Raw genomic sequence first — 13,539 nt, forward strand, 5'->3', positions numbered from 1 at the left:
GAAAATATCATGCTGTTTGAAACAAACACATAAGAATATGCTTATTATGAACTTATTGGTTTAAATATGTAAATATGCATAGTTCACTTTAATAGTAGATGTTTAAACAAAAGATATACTTCTTTTAATACATTATAATTTTTTATAATAAACTAAGTAATAAGTAGAATTGTCTCCAGAAGGACAACCAGACTCATATTTTCAAGAATCTTAAAATAAGTATGGCACTAATTCAATCATATTTGAATTTAGGGGGAGAAGTAGTTTATAGCACATATGTATGTTCTAGAGTAGAATATATAATCTACATTTAAAGCATAAGTAAATAAGACCAAAAATATTGTTTATGAAAGTGAACCCCAGAAGTCAGAATTCAAGAATTCTCATGCTGACTATGTATATATACACACATGTAAAAAAGTTAAGACTCAAGTAAATAGTGAATTTGTAGACTCAACTAATCCAAATGAACCAAATTTATTGTATTATTTAGCCTTCAAAAACAACAGGTGAGGTAAAAAAATTTATTATAGACTTGATGTGAGTTTCATCCTTGGTGATCTACTGATTGAAACTCCAAGCTTAGCTATATCCTTATTGCACACCACATAGTTTTAAAGGAAAGATACCTCTATCACACTTGAGTGCTTTCTCAGTGTCCGAGTCAGCAGTTCTCAATTGTTTTTTCCAACACATTACAGATTAGCTTTGTAAGCATGAGACTTGTACATGGATATAGTCAGATTTCGAGGTTTTGAAAAATCACAAAATAATTTTACATGGAAGCAAAGAACTGAATAGTTTGCAACTGCAACCACTATCAATGGCACATCAGTAATACCTTCTCATAATGGACTATGGGATAAGTAAGATAAGCCTTTGGTTAAGTGAAATTGTCAGCATCTTGTAACTCCACTCAATTCTCTTCCATTCAATTAAGTATCTTCAATGTAAGTGAGAATAATATCAATACTGTAATCTGTATTTTAAAACCTCCATACACTAATAGTGGAACTATTCTAATTCTCATGCACCTCATAGCTGATTTGATGAGCACACACTAAGATTTGGAATAACTGCCTTAATACATGGAATTTTTAAGAATAAGTGGTCATTGAGAAATATTCATATGATGATATAAGGTAAATTTGAGAATTCCCTTCAACTTAAAAATAATTCTAATCCAAATCCCCAAAATACTTTTTAAACTAATAAGCTTGACCCATTTTCTTAATAATTATATGTCAATTAAAATGTATAGTAAGATGTGCTTGAAAAATATTCAAGGTGACAAAAGAAATCCAACATGCTAAAGACTCCTCATTTACTAATGGATTTGCTCATATTTGCTTTCTTTTAGAGACCATGACGGGTAACAATATTTGATGAAAGACAGAGACACTCTAGAGCTCATTTCTCATGAAAGAAATAAAGGTTGCCAATGGATACTTCCTGTTTTGTAAAAACACAGAGACAATATGGTGATTTATATGATATGCAGCACATAGAGTATTTTTGCAATTGTTGTCGTTTTAAAATATGCAGAACTTCCCTGAGCCAAAGGTTAATATAATAATATATTGCATTGCTGCACTTCCTTCTGAATTATCTTCCCCCATATAAATGGATCACTAAAATCTAATTGACAAATGCTTCTTCCTCGTCCTAAAAAAATCTTACCATTTCTGAATTAATCTCTCTTAAAAATCCTATTATTCTACCAATCAAATAGCTTTAGTAGCTCCCCATTTTCTAGAACGTCTAAATCCCATTGTTTATTTTCCATTTTACCTGCCAACCCTTATTAAGCCATAGTGCTTCTGTGAAAAGCTCGCTATTCAATTTTGATAGGTCTCTTGGTCTGTTTAACACTTGGCTCATTTCCTACGCCTTGCCTTCCTTCCTTCACTCCAGGAATGACTTTCCCGTCATAATACCCATCCAATGATTTCCCATTCTTCTAAGACCCAACTGAAACTTCCTGTTCTCTTAAGTCTCCTGATTTCTGTATCTTTTATTCATCCTCCATGTCTCTGAATTATAGTGTATCTGATTTATTCTATCTATGTCACGACAAAATGTCTACTCTTTTACATAAGTAGCCAAAACATTCTGAGGTCAGTGCTAGGCTTTATCTAGTTCCTCAGAAAATAGCTCCCACACCATGTGATATTTTAAAGTATTTCAGAGGTGCTTAATAAATTCATGATTAATTGATGGAGCACCAATCAAGGTTACTAAGCAACCAAAGTAAGAAAACTATTGATGAATAATCACCTCTTGATTATCAAAGGCTTAATTATAAAGTATATAAATTTCAAGATCATTTTCACATATCAACTCTATTTTTAGTTTAAAAAAACACAAAAACCATAGGTTTCCATAAAGTTAGCACATATACTAGATTTTAATTTGGGCATAATAATGAAACAGAGAGGTAAAATATTGGAAGTATTTGGTAGTATTGAGTAATTTGTCCATGCTATGGCTTTCCTCTATCATCAATTTTAAAGAAAGGCTAGTTAGCTCTACAACAGAATGTCCATTTGGACCCATATTCTAAGACTTGTATTACAGTCTTGTGGGTAAATCATGTATGAAATAGGCACTTATTTTTCAACATGCCATCATACCATATGGTAAGCTTACTGTTTTTGTCCATAATATGAATAAGCATAAATACATCTCTTATCATACTCTGTAAATAAAAACTGCCTTTTCTGCACTGACATACACACTTTTTTTTACTGATTCACCTATAATAAATGAGGAGATGCTAATAAAACAGGATTGACAATGTTTTACAAATCTAGCTATAAAGAAGAAAGCATGTATTAAAAACAAACATGAGGTTAAAATAGCACGGTGTTTGCATTTTGAAATTCTTAGGGGACATGTGCATGCACACACACACCCATACATACACACATGCACAACGCTTATTTTTTAAAGAGTTATAGAAAATCTTATTACAATGGTATTGTTAGTCATTTGAAACATATGGGGAGATGCAGAATCCTGAAGCGAAGCAACTCTGGAGAGTTTAGTATTAGAAGATGGAGGACATGCAGTGCCATTCAATCAGGAAAACAGGTTTGGCAGGCAACAGTTATGGCTGTTCCAACTTCCCTCTCCCAGCAGGTGTTGCTATGGCACAAGAATAGCCTCCGAGGGATTCAGTGGAACACAAAGTGTAAGATGAAAGAGCGAAAGAGAAAATCATTCTTTGAGTGGCATTCATATTTTCTCTGCTACACAAGCTACAAGGCCAGTTGCAAATAAATACTTGCCGCCTCATAAACAGATAAGTGAAGGGGACCTTAAGCTGGGGTTGCTTAAGGGGTTATGTAGCATTCGCTTAAGTTTAGTTTTCAGGTATCTTGAATTGCTATGATCTTCACATAATTTGGTTTGCTAACTTGAGCTTACAGTAAAATATTTTCTAGAATCATTAATATAAATCTATAGCAACAAGACAATTTTTTACTGACATTTTTGGGAAAAGGTGTGAAAGCATATCTTTTTTCTGAGTTTAACCTCCCTTTCCTGACTTATTGTATGTGTTTCTCACATACTGCAATACAGAAATGAACGACGGTCACTGACTAATTACGTAAAGTCTCGCATGTGAAAAACTTGTTTTCTTTGAGACAACTAAATAAGAAAACAGGACCAAGATAATTCTGCTTGCTAGTGACTCGAATTATGTTAACATTTTAGCAAGCTAGGAATCTGAAGTAGACTGAGAAGAACTTGCTTTTTTCTGTAATAAGAAAGGAGATATTATAATAGTCAAAACCTCAAATAAAGTGCTAAGATCTTTAATTACTAAGATATGACCAGGTCATTTGATGAAAAGCTAATCAATCTATAATCATTTCTGGGAAATAGGGGACCAATTCCTCAACTTAACTCTCTACTGTTAATCAAGTTCCATTTCATGTTTGGTATATATTTTTTTCAATAATGCAGAGTAAAGGTGGAAAACTATAGTCAATTGGGTATAAACAATTGATTAAGATTTTAAACTTGAAAAGTTGAATACCACATTCTATACATGTATTATACAAACTGAAGGTAACAAACAGGAAAGAGTCCTATAGCTTAAAAGTTAGCCCAGAGATTCCCAAATTCCTGGAATTCTGATATTCCATTACACATTTGTGTTCTTGCCTACTCACTCTTGAAAATGGTGCCATGATTTATCCAAATATATTTAAATGCGTGTATAAATGCACTATCCCTTAAATTAACATTATGGGAGTAACAAAAGCAGAACTACATGTATGAAAACTTATGCCCTAGGCTGGAGCTATTACCGATTCATCTTAATACACATTTTTGAGCCCCTCAAATAGGTAAATATGCTTAAGACTGGGGGCAAGAGAGATAAATTAGACCTTTAACTACATTTAAAACTTTCAGTATGCATTATGGAAGCTGATAAATAGGGAGAATTCTCAGTAACTGATAACTGCTCACAATCATTTTTAAATCAGAAGGCCTTTTTTAATTGACATGTATAGTCTGGAAGAGTTGTAAGTGTACAAGATTAGAAATTGGACTCGGACACAGGGCCTAACCACTTACTAGCTGTGCAATCTTGGATTGTCTTAATCTGTTTTCTCATCAGCAAATAAGGCTGAGGAAAAGGAGAATTTAAAGATAAAATGGCATAATGCACATTAGAGCATCCTCTGAAGTGTAAAGTATTTCAAGTTGTGTAATATACTTGTAAAGAGCGAGGCTCAGGTCTGGCAGCCTAGATTCAGATCTTAGCTCTACCACCTATTAGCTGCATGACCTCAGGAAAGTTATCTAACCAGTATCTCTCAGTTTAAGTAAAGTGAACATAATATTACCTACTTAAATTTTCTTTTTTTAGAATTAAGCAGTATAATACACATAAAATCTTGAACACAAGGTCTCTCATACAGTAAACACTCAATATATGTTAGTTATTATATTTTCTCCTCAATGCCTTTTATTATGGTGATATCAATGACTGTATTTTATTGTTCTGCATATATTTCTATATTGAGGGCAAATATTTTGTTTTATTCATACCTGTGATGTCTCAAGTACTGAACATGGGTACACATAGGGTCAACAAAGTATTTTATAAATTTTATATATATATATCATTACCATTGTCAGCTGTCTTGGAAATATGCATTCATTTCAGATGAGGACACTATTTGAAGAAGATAATATTTTGGAGAGGACAGGAGTGAACCTTTTTAATCTGAGTAGTCAGAGGCAACCCCCAAAGCCATCCAAGGAAAGAAGGTGCAGATTTCTGCCATTAGATATAATAATTTGAACTGTGTGTTTGGACTGTATTATAAAATGGCACATAATACAGACATCCTTTGTCAGTTGCTTCATTTGCAAATATTTTCTCCCATTCTGAGGGTTGTCTTTTGGTCTTGTTTATGGTTTCCTTTGCTGTGCAAAAGCTTTGAGGTTTCATTAGGTCCCATTTGCTTATTTTTGTTTTTATTTCCATTTCTCTGGGAGGTGGGTCAAAAAGGATCTTGCTGTGATTTATGTCATAGAGTGTTCTGCCTATGTTTTCCTCTAAGAGTTTGATAGTGTCTGGTCTTCCTTTAGGTCTTTAATTCATTTTGACCTTATTTTTGTGTATGGTATTAGGGAGTGTTCTAATCTCATACTTTTACATGTAGCTGTCCAGTTTTCCCAGCACCACTTATTGAAGAGGCTGTCCTTGCAACTGTATTTACAATAGCCAGGAGATGGAAGCAACCTAAGTGTCCATCATCAGATGAATGGATAAAGAAGATGTGGAACATATATACAATGGAATATTACTCAGCCACAAAAAGAAAAGAAATTGAGTTATTTGTAGTGAGGTGGATGGACCTAGAGTCTGTCATACAGAGTGAAGTAAGTCAGAAAGAGAAAGACAAATACCGTATGCTAACACATATATATGGAATCTAAGAAAAAAAAAATGTCATGAAGAACCTAGGGGTAAGACGGGAATAAAGACACAGACCTACTGGAGAATGGACTTGAGGATATGGGGAGGGGGAAGGGTAAGCTGTGACAAAGCGAGAGAGTGGCATGGACATATATACACTACAAAACGTAAAATAGATAGCTAGTGGGAAGCAGCTGCATAGCACAGGGAGATCAGCTCGGTGCTTTGTGACCACCTAGAGGGGTGGGATAGGGAGGGTGGGAGGGAGGGAGACGCAAGAGGGAAGAGATATGGGAACATATGTATATGTATAACTGATTCACTTTGTTATAAAGCAGAAACTAACACACCATTGTAAAGCAATTATACTCCAATAAAGATGTTAAAAAAAAATACAGATATCTTAGCGCCCATTCTATTCCTATGAAGTAATGAGGTTTGGACATTCCTCCATATATCTATCTCTCTCTTATGAAGAAGACAAAATGTCATTGTTGTACATTTTCACAAAGGTCAGGGTCTTGCCATGAAAACTGGGAACCAATAAGTAAAAAGGAACTATCTGATCATGTTAATTATGTGATTGCTTTCCTGTGGGTGAAGGAATTCTAAATTAAAAGAATAAGCTATAAATTATATATCAAAAGTGCAATGAAAGCACAGCAAAAGAAAGATGCTTTAAAGAAATCCACAATTTATTTTATTTTCTAGAGCAGGGGTCCCCAATCCCTGAGTCGTGGACCAGTATTGGTCCGTGGCCTGTTGGGGAACCGGGCTGCACAGCAGGAGGTGAGCGGTGGGCGGGCCAGCGAAGCTTCATCTGCTGCCCCCCATCGCTCACATTACCACCTGAACCATCTGGCCCCCTCCTCCACACACCATGCCCAGTCTGTGGAGTAACTGTCTTCCACGAAACCTGTCCCTGGTGCCAAAAATGTTGGGGACCGCTATTCTAGAGCAACTGTTGCTCACAGTGATAAACTCTTCAGTGCCTAATGGCTAGAAAAATCAATTTACTTCTATAATAAAAAGGCCATTTGTCTCCTTGTAGAATCCATCTGACATTGTTTGGCCTTTTATACATGATCACTCTGAACAATGCCTGTGGTTTACAAATTCCCTAATTATATCACTGATTATGTACTACTGAATATGCCTTATCCTGTGGAAATAGACACTATCACCATTTTAATAAACATTTTGACATAAAATGAAGCTGGCTCTTTCATGCTTTGTCAAGAGCAAAGTGAAACAACCAGTGAACACAATGTTCCATCAACAGATTAGGACCACATGTTCTTTAGAGCAAATGAGGTTTAATTAACAGATCCATTAGCAGAGAACTGGTCAGTTAAAACATAGGAGAAGCGTTTTCTTATAACACATGGACACTTTATTAACAAATATTCTACAAATGCATGATTGTATTTTATGATTCATTCTGCCAGTCTGTAGAAGTATAGAATGCTACAGTAAAAATATGGGCCTAATTTTAAAATCACATAAAAACTCATATAACATCATTGATTGGAATGATATATAACTCATTCTAAGCTAATAAGTGTGTGAATAGAGTTTAGTACCATTTTATTAATATAGTTTTACATTCCATTTTATTCCTAAGCAAGGATATTTCCGTTTAAATGTCAACTAAATACATTTTGTTTACAAGTATTATTTAGATAGTCTTGGTGAAAGGGGATTACTTATGTTTCATTCATACTAAGTGCATTTTGGAGTGCAGACATTTGAACTCCTTGTCATTTTATTATTTCTACTTCGTGTATTTAAATTACCAATATATTTCATACTGTGCATAGAACCTTTTTTTAAAGTGCAATGATATGCTTGTAATTTCACATCTTTTTAAATCTCATCATTATTATGGTAGAACATCCCTAAGATTTGGGAAATTCTGATGTATTTACCTGATTTATTTATGTACTCAGAGGAATCTGGCATCCTCAGTTCTTCCCTTCCCCTGCAAACTATTGTCTTGTCTCCTTATCTAAAGCTTTCAGTTCTGAGCCTAGGCTGTCTCTTAGGCTGACTTTCACCCAACAGGACCACCCAGGCTCCAATTCCTTAGTCAGAGAGGTAAGAAGGCAGACATGCCATGATTTGGGTTTTCTGAAATGGATTCACTCAACAAAAATATTTACATTTCTCAAAGTTTATCCCTGGAGTCTGAAATCTCATTATGTGTGCTTGTTCCATTGAGAAGCTGTGTGTTTTGTGTAAAGAACCTGGGTTTTGCAGTCAGAATTGACCTATGTTTAACACTTTGAAATGCTTCAGCATATGCTAATGCTTTGCTTCTTAAACTGGGTGTGGATATATACGTGTGTAAACTATTTAAGCTTTATGCTTACAATTCATGCATTTTTCTATGTTTTTGTTACGTTGCTATAAAAGTTAACAAAAATACTTCACCATAGACAATGTGATCTGCACTTGCATGCTGCAAGTTTTAATGTATAGACTAGGGTTACTTTAATATGTAATTCATGCCACTCAGGAGTACACAGCCCTAGATGTGGTTAGGCAGCATTTTAAAGACACAAACTCTGGGTCCACTCTTCTCAGGAAGCTAGAACAAGACAAGTATCATGTTGAGTTGCCCTAGAGAATTTTTAACCTAGCATAACGCTGAAAGTGGTCTCCTTTGTTGAAATGAATATTGCTCAATCTATGCACCTAGGTTAGAACAGGGTAAGGCCATGCCCCATTTTAGTGAGAGGAATATGAGATGAGCAAATGGGACCTGACATCCTAACACTCTTTGAAGCGGTGTTCTCAGAGTAGGGAAGTGTTGTGCCCCACTATCAACCCAACACATAGTCACAGGAACGAACTAGAATATTACCTGAATTCCTTTTAGAATATTTTAATACCTGCCTACAGTGATCTTTTGATGCAAGGCCCTTGTCAAAGGCCATAACCGAATATCAGAATCACCTGCGATAGTAAAGGGACATACCCACTTAATGTAAGATGCTGCAAGCTTATACTGAATTTGGAATCTGAGATTGTAAACTTGAATCAGGTTATGGCTATAGGAAGTGAACAAGTACCTAAGCTTTGGGATCCCATTTTCCTCTCTATAAATGGAAGGCACTAGGTAATCTATAAACGTCCTCAGTATTTAAAAACGATGCCAATAACTGAGACATTTAGAAATCTTTTTAAAATGTTTTACAAAATAGGTATATGGGAACCTGCCCCAATAATCTTTTGTTTTTATTTAAAAATAAATATTCAGAATTCATAAGTATCCTCAAATTGTGCCATCAAAATCCTAATTGTAATGATTTTCTAAATTTATTTAATCTCTTTGCTAAGCTCACTGATATCACACAATGAAGGATGAAAAATTAAGACTGTAAAAACTAATGAGGCTCTTTTTATATATTAAAATGAATTCATTTGTAAGCAGATTTTCAGGGGAAAGTCCTTTGCACTAATGGTAGTTCTAACTTCTATTTCGGAGCTATTGTAAGAAATAGCTTTAAGACATTCCAAACTGTAAAATGAAACCTAGTCACTACAAACAAATTATATCACTATAATAATTGTTCTATCTAATGCCAGAAATCTAGGATTCTAGATCTTTTGCTATCACATAGACCAAAACGGTGATCAAACTGTTAGTCTATGGATCTAGTCTCTATGGCTACTTCTGTTTATTTCTCTGTTCTTCAATTGATAATGGTAGCTTGGTAGTATCATCTAAAAATGACATAAAAATTCCAAGTGTTATCATAATCATATCAGTAGTGAATCTAATACCACTCCCCACATCTCTATCTTCTCCTCTAGTCAAGAGACACAGAGTCAGTCCTGGTATTGTAGCTTTAAATAATATACCCTGATTTACATCCATTCTCAGCTATGAGTTTGATGGAGACATTTATTCTTCATCAGTTAATGAATATAATTTTCATAATTCTTTCTTTAACTTGTGTAAGTTATTGCTAGTTATTATAATATTAAGTGCAAATTATGGAACTAACTAATTGTGTTCAGTCCTCTGGATTAGAAGAATCTCTATTCAGTCATTTAAAATTCATATAGTTTCCATGTCCCCATTGCGTGCATTTATAAGTGGATGAAGGGTACAGGAAACACAAATTGGGCATTCTTTCCTATTTCTCATTGACCTGCTCTTATCTCAATGTAATCTGGGAATTTCAAAAAGTGTTCAATTTTGCCAAGTGAAGGAAATCCTCAACACATGACACAGTAATTAGACAACAGCTAATTAACCACTGTTAAACTATGGCTTGTAAGGTAAAATCTTGGTTCTGATATTTGGGGAAGAAAGTGCTGGATATTTTAAGATGATAATTGGAGGAAAATCATAAATCCGATGTTATTTTCATAATTAGATAGATTCAGTTTTATGAGAAAATGCAATATAAAAACATGATTAATGTTTATTCAACTACTACAGAAAATAGAGAATTTAATGCAGGCAATCTTTGCATTTATGCTCTCCCCAAAAATAAGCAGTAGAAATATTGATATAATTTATGCTTCTCAAAACAACTTATAACTTCCTGACAAGGCCAACTAAAAATGTTTCCAATATTCTTCTCACTTCTGTAAATAATCTAATTGAAAAGAGAATTAGTGTAAATGTTACTGTCTGTAAATCTCTTTCTCTCATTCTCTCTCTGTTATTTTCTCTCTCCTTCCCACCCACCTTCCCTCCTTCAATTTCCAATCTTTTCACTTGAAGAAATATAAGCGCTCACTTCCACTATCAAATCCCATGCATCAATATTAAAGTACTTGAAACAAATATAATCTTCACATGCTGATAAAAAGGTATTGAAGGCTCTAAAGATGCTGTAAATACAGGAAGTTTTCCACTGGATATTCCCCTCTTTCATTTGGTTTCCACTGACCACTTTTTTTCCATTTTCTTCATGGTTTCTGCTTTTTCCACCATGTCCTTGGACATTTTGTTTGTTTTTGCTTCATACTCTCTTCTTGGATAAGCTCATCCACTTCTAATTAAGGCAACTACCTGTGAAGTCCATGTTCTACTTCTGACCTTTCTCTCAATTATTAAACCCTACTTTTTTGGGGAGAGGGGGACCATACAACAATCTTTTATTATGTATGGGTTTTTTAAATTATTTCTGCAATCTCTCCATACACAGGCAAAAAAATAAAAGTATTGTTTAGCATATTGGAACTTGCAAACTTGATCACTGAATAGAGAAGGGAAAATTATCCCTACAACATGCTTTACCAGGAGGCCAATTCATCTGCCGACCTCCAAGAACATGGAGATGAACACAGTAGACAGACTGTCCCCAATCTGAACCTTCATTCACCACCATTTGATAACCCTTCTTCAGGCCTAGATCAGCAGCACATTTCTTGCCAACAATCATTAAATGTCCAAGAAGACTTTCACCATTATCTTCTGCTGCAGAAATCTGGGATATATGTTTCTTGGGTATCACCAGAAAATGTGTTGGTGCTTGAGGGGAAATGTCATGGAAAGCGAGACACTGGTCATCCACATAAATGATTCTGGCTGGAATTTCCTTGTGAATGATCTTCCCAAAAATCGTGTCATCACCAGGCCAGGAAGTCTGAGCCTTAGCCCAAACCCTACTTTCTAATTGGTCACCAGAAACTTGAGAATGTCTTACCAACCTTTCAAGTACACCTAATCCCAAACCAATCTGTCCTCTCAAACCTTTCCTTAAGTCCCTCATTCAGACTTAACATTCCTCAGAATGTGGCATTACCATATTCTGAACTGAAGTATAACATTTTAGAATCATAGAAGTGTAACATACTTTGGGAGGACTGGAAGAACTCATCTAAGCAAATGGCTTTCAACTACATGTTTTTAATACTGTATGCACATGTATGTGTTTGTGAACTTAAGTCAGAATCCCCTGTCCAAATTTAATCGTAGATAGAAGTTCTATATATAAAAGAGAGATATATTTTGTTCTATGTGAAATGGCAAGGGAAATAAAAAAGGGTAAAATTCTCATCTGGTTACTTCCCTTCCCCGCACAGTTCAGTAGACCCTGAGAATAGTTTTTAAAAATCTCTAGGTGCGATTGGAACACCATTTAGAAATCAGTTACCCAGCTGATCCCTTTATTCTACAGACGGAAAGTTTTGGGGTCCAGCCAGACATAAGGTTGCAATGCTATTAAGTGGTAAATTTGGGCCTGGACCCAAGTCCAGGGCTCTGCACACACTAAGTTGCCTGATGTCAATCACGCACTCTCCCAATTGACTTGAGAGCACTGGTCACTGACTTAACTGCCCCTTAACAGAGGTTGTGAGTGTCCCTCAGCACTTCATCTGATTCCTATCAACCTCTTCAGCTGAATAAATAGTCTGCCCCCCAACCTGACCACCACACACACACTCTAATGGGCAAACTCTTTTTTTCTTATATTCCTTTTTTTCCACTCTATATCCTCAAACTCTTTCTTAAAAGTAACCTAAAGGCGTGGTGGAGAGAAAAGGAACTAAGATGTAAAGAGGTTACCTGACTTCTCAGATGTAGTTTATGAGCGAGTCTCATGCTTCTTCTACCAGCTAAGCCTTCTGTATCTTTCCCTCTCTAACCTGACACATCCATAAAGTAATACATATCTCCATGGCCTTAATTTACTTCCTAATAAAAATTTTCTGCCTCCTCTCTCACATTATCACTAACGGACTCCCTGAACACCTCCTCACAATGCAAAGGTAGTCTACAATGTTGGGAAAACAGAGGAAAAGTTTTCTTTGCCCAAATGATTGATTGCGAAGCTTCTGAAATGTCTTCTGAAACTCTCTTCTATTTCTCCACGGTCTTTCCTCTGTCTCTTTTTGGAACACTGCAGATTCACCCAATGAATAGGCCCTCCTGACACCAATCTGATTATGCTGCTACCTTGATAAAATTCCGTGGTCGTTCTTGACTGTGTGAAGGAGATCTAATTAATTCATTTCCTCCTAAGATCTAGTGCCAAATAATTCCCATTCTTAATCCAGCTCAGATGCCGCCTGCTCTATGGAACTCTTGCTGAATAGATTCAATAATTTCATCTTGTATGCTTCTATATCACTCTGATAGTTTATAAAGCAAATACTTGACTTTATCTGTTAATAAAAATTTTCAAGTGTATGGGATATAAAATCCATGAACTAGACCCTATACATTTTTATTTCTTCCTATAGTCCCTTTCCTATAGTGGTTGTTTAATAAATATTTTGGGAGGTTGAACGTGCACTACGTTTCATGAGTTAATCCCAGAATTGTGGAAGACAGCTCTACCTAATTTCTCTTTACCATATTGGAACACTCGGCATTATTCCGACTTGAATTGTCAGTTAACCCTTGTCTCTCAAATTTAAATTTTCAACCGCAATCTTCCTCCGCTAAGAACAGATTATTTAAGGCTGAGGGCTTGTGAAATAAAGGTCAGATATACCAAATGGAAGGAAAAAAATACCAGTGACGTAAGCTGTAAATACTGTGTTCATCTCTTTTGGTAGGTTTCCTTTTTTTTTTTTTTTTTTGCGGTACGCGGGCCTCTCACTGCTATGGCCTCTCCCGTTGCGGA

At 35.4% G+C, this 13,539-nt stretch overlaps 1 protein-coding gene and 1 pseudogene across 2 annotated transcripts in view; both read right to left on the bottom strand.

Moving 5' to 3' along the window:
- MDGA2 (MAM domain containing glycosylphosphatidylinositol anchor 2) overlaps window positions 1-13,539 on the bottom strand; it is an 826,249-nt gene that overhangs the window by 203,875 nt on the left and 608,835 nt on the right. The window lies entirely within an intron of this gene.
- On the bottom strand, window positions 11,161-12,013 carry LOC115852052 (adenosine 5'-monophosphoramidase HINT1 pseudogene; annotated as a pseudogene).

This window comes from Globicephala melas, chromosome 2, assembly GCF_963455315.2.
Source record: "Globicephala melas chromosome 2, mGloMel1.2, whole genome shotgun sequence".
Lineage (NCBI taxonomy): Eukaryota > Metazoa > Chordata > Mammalia > Artiodactyla > Delphinidae > Globicephala > Globicephala melas.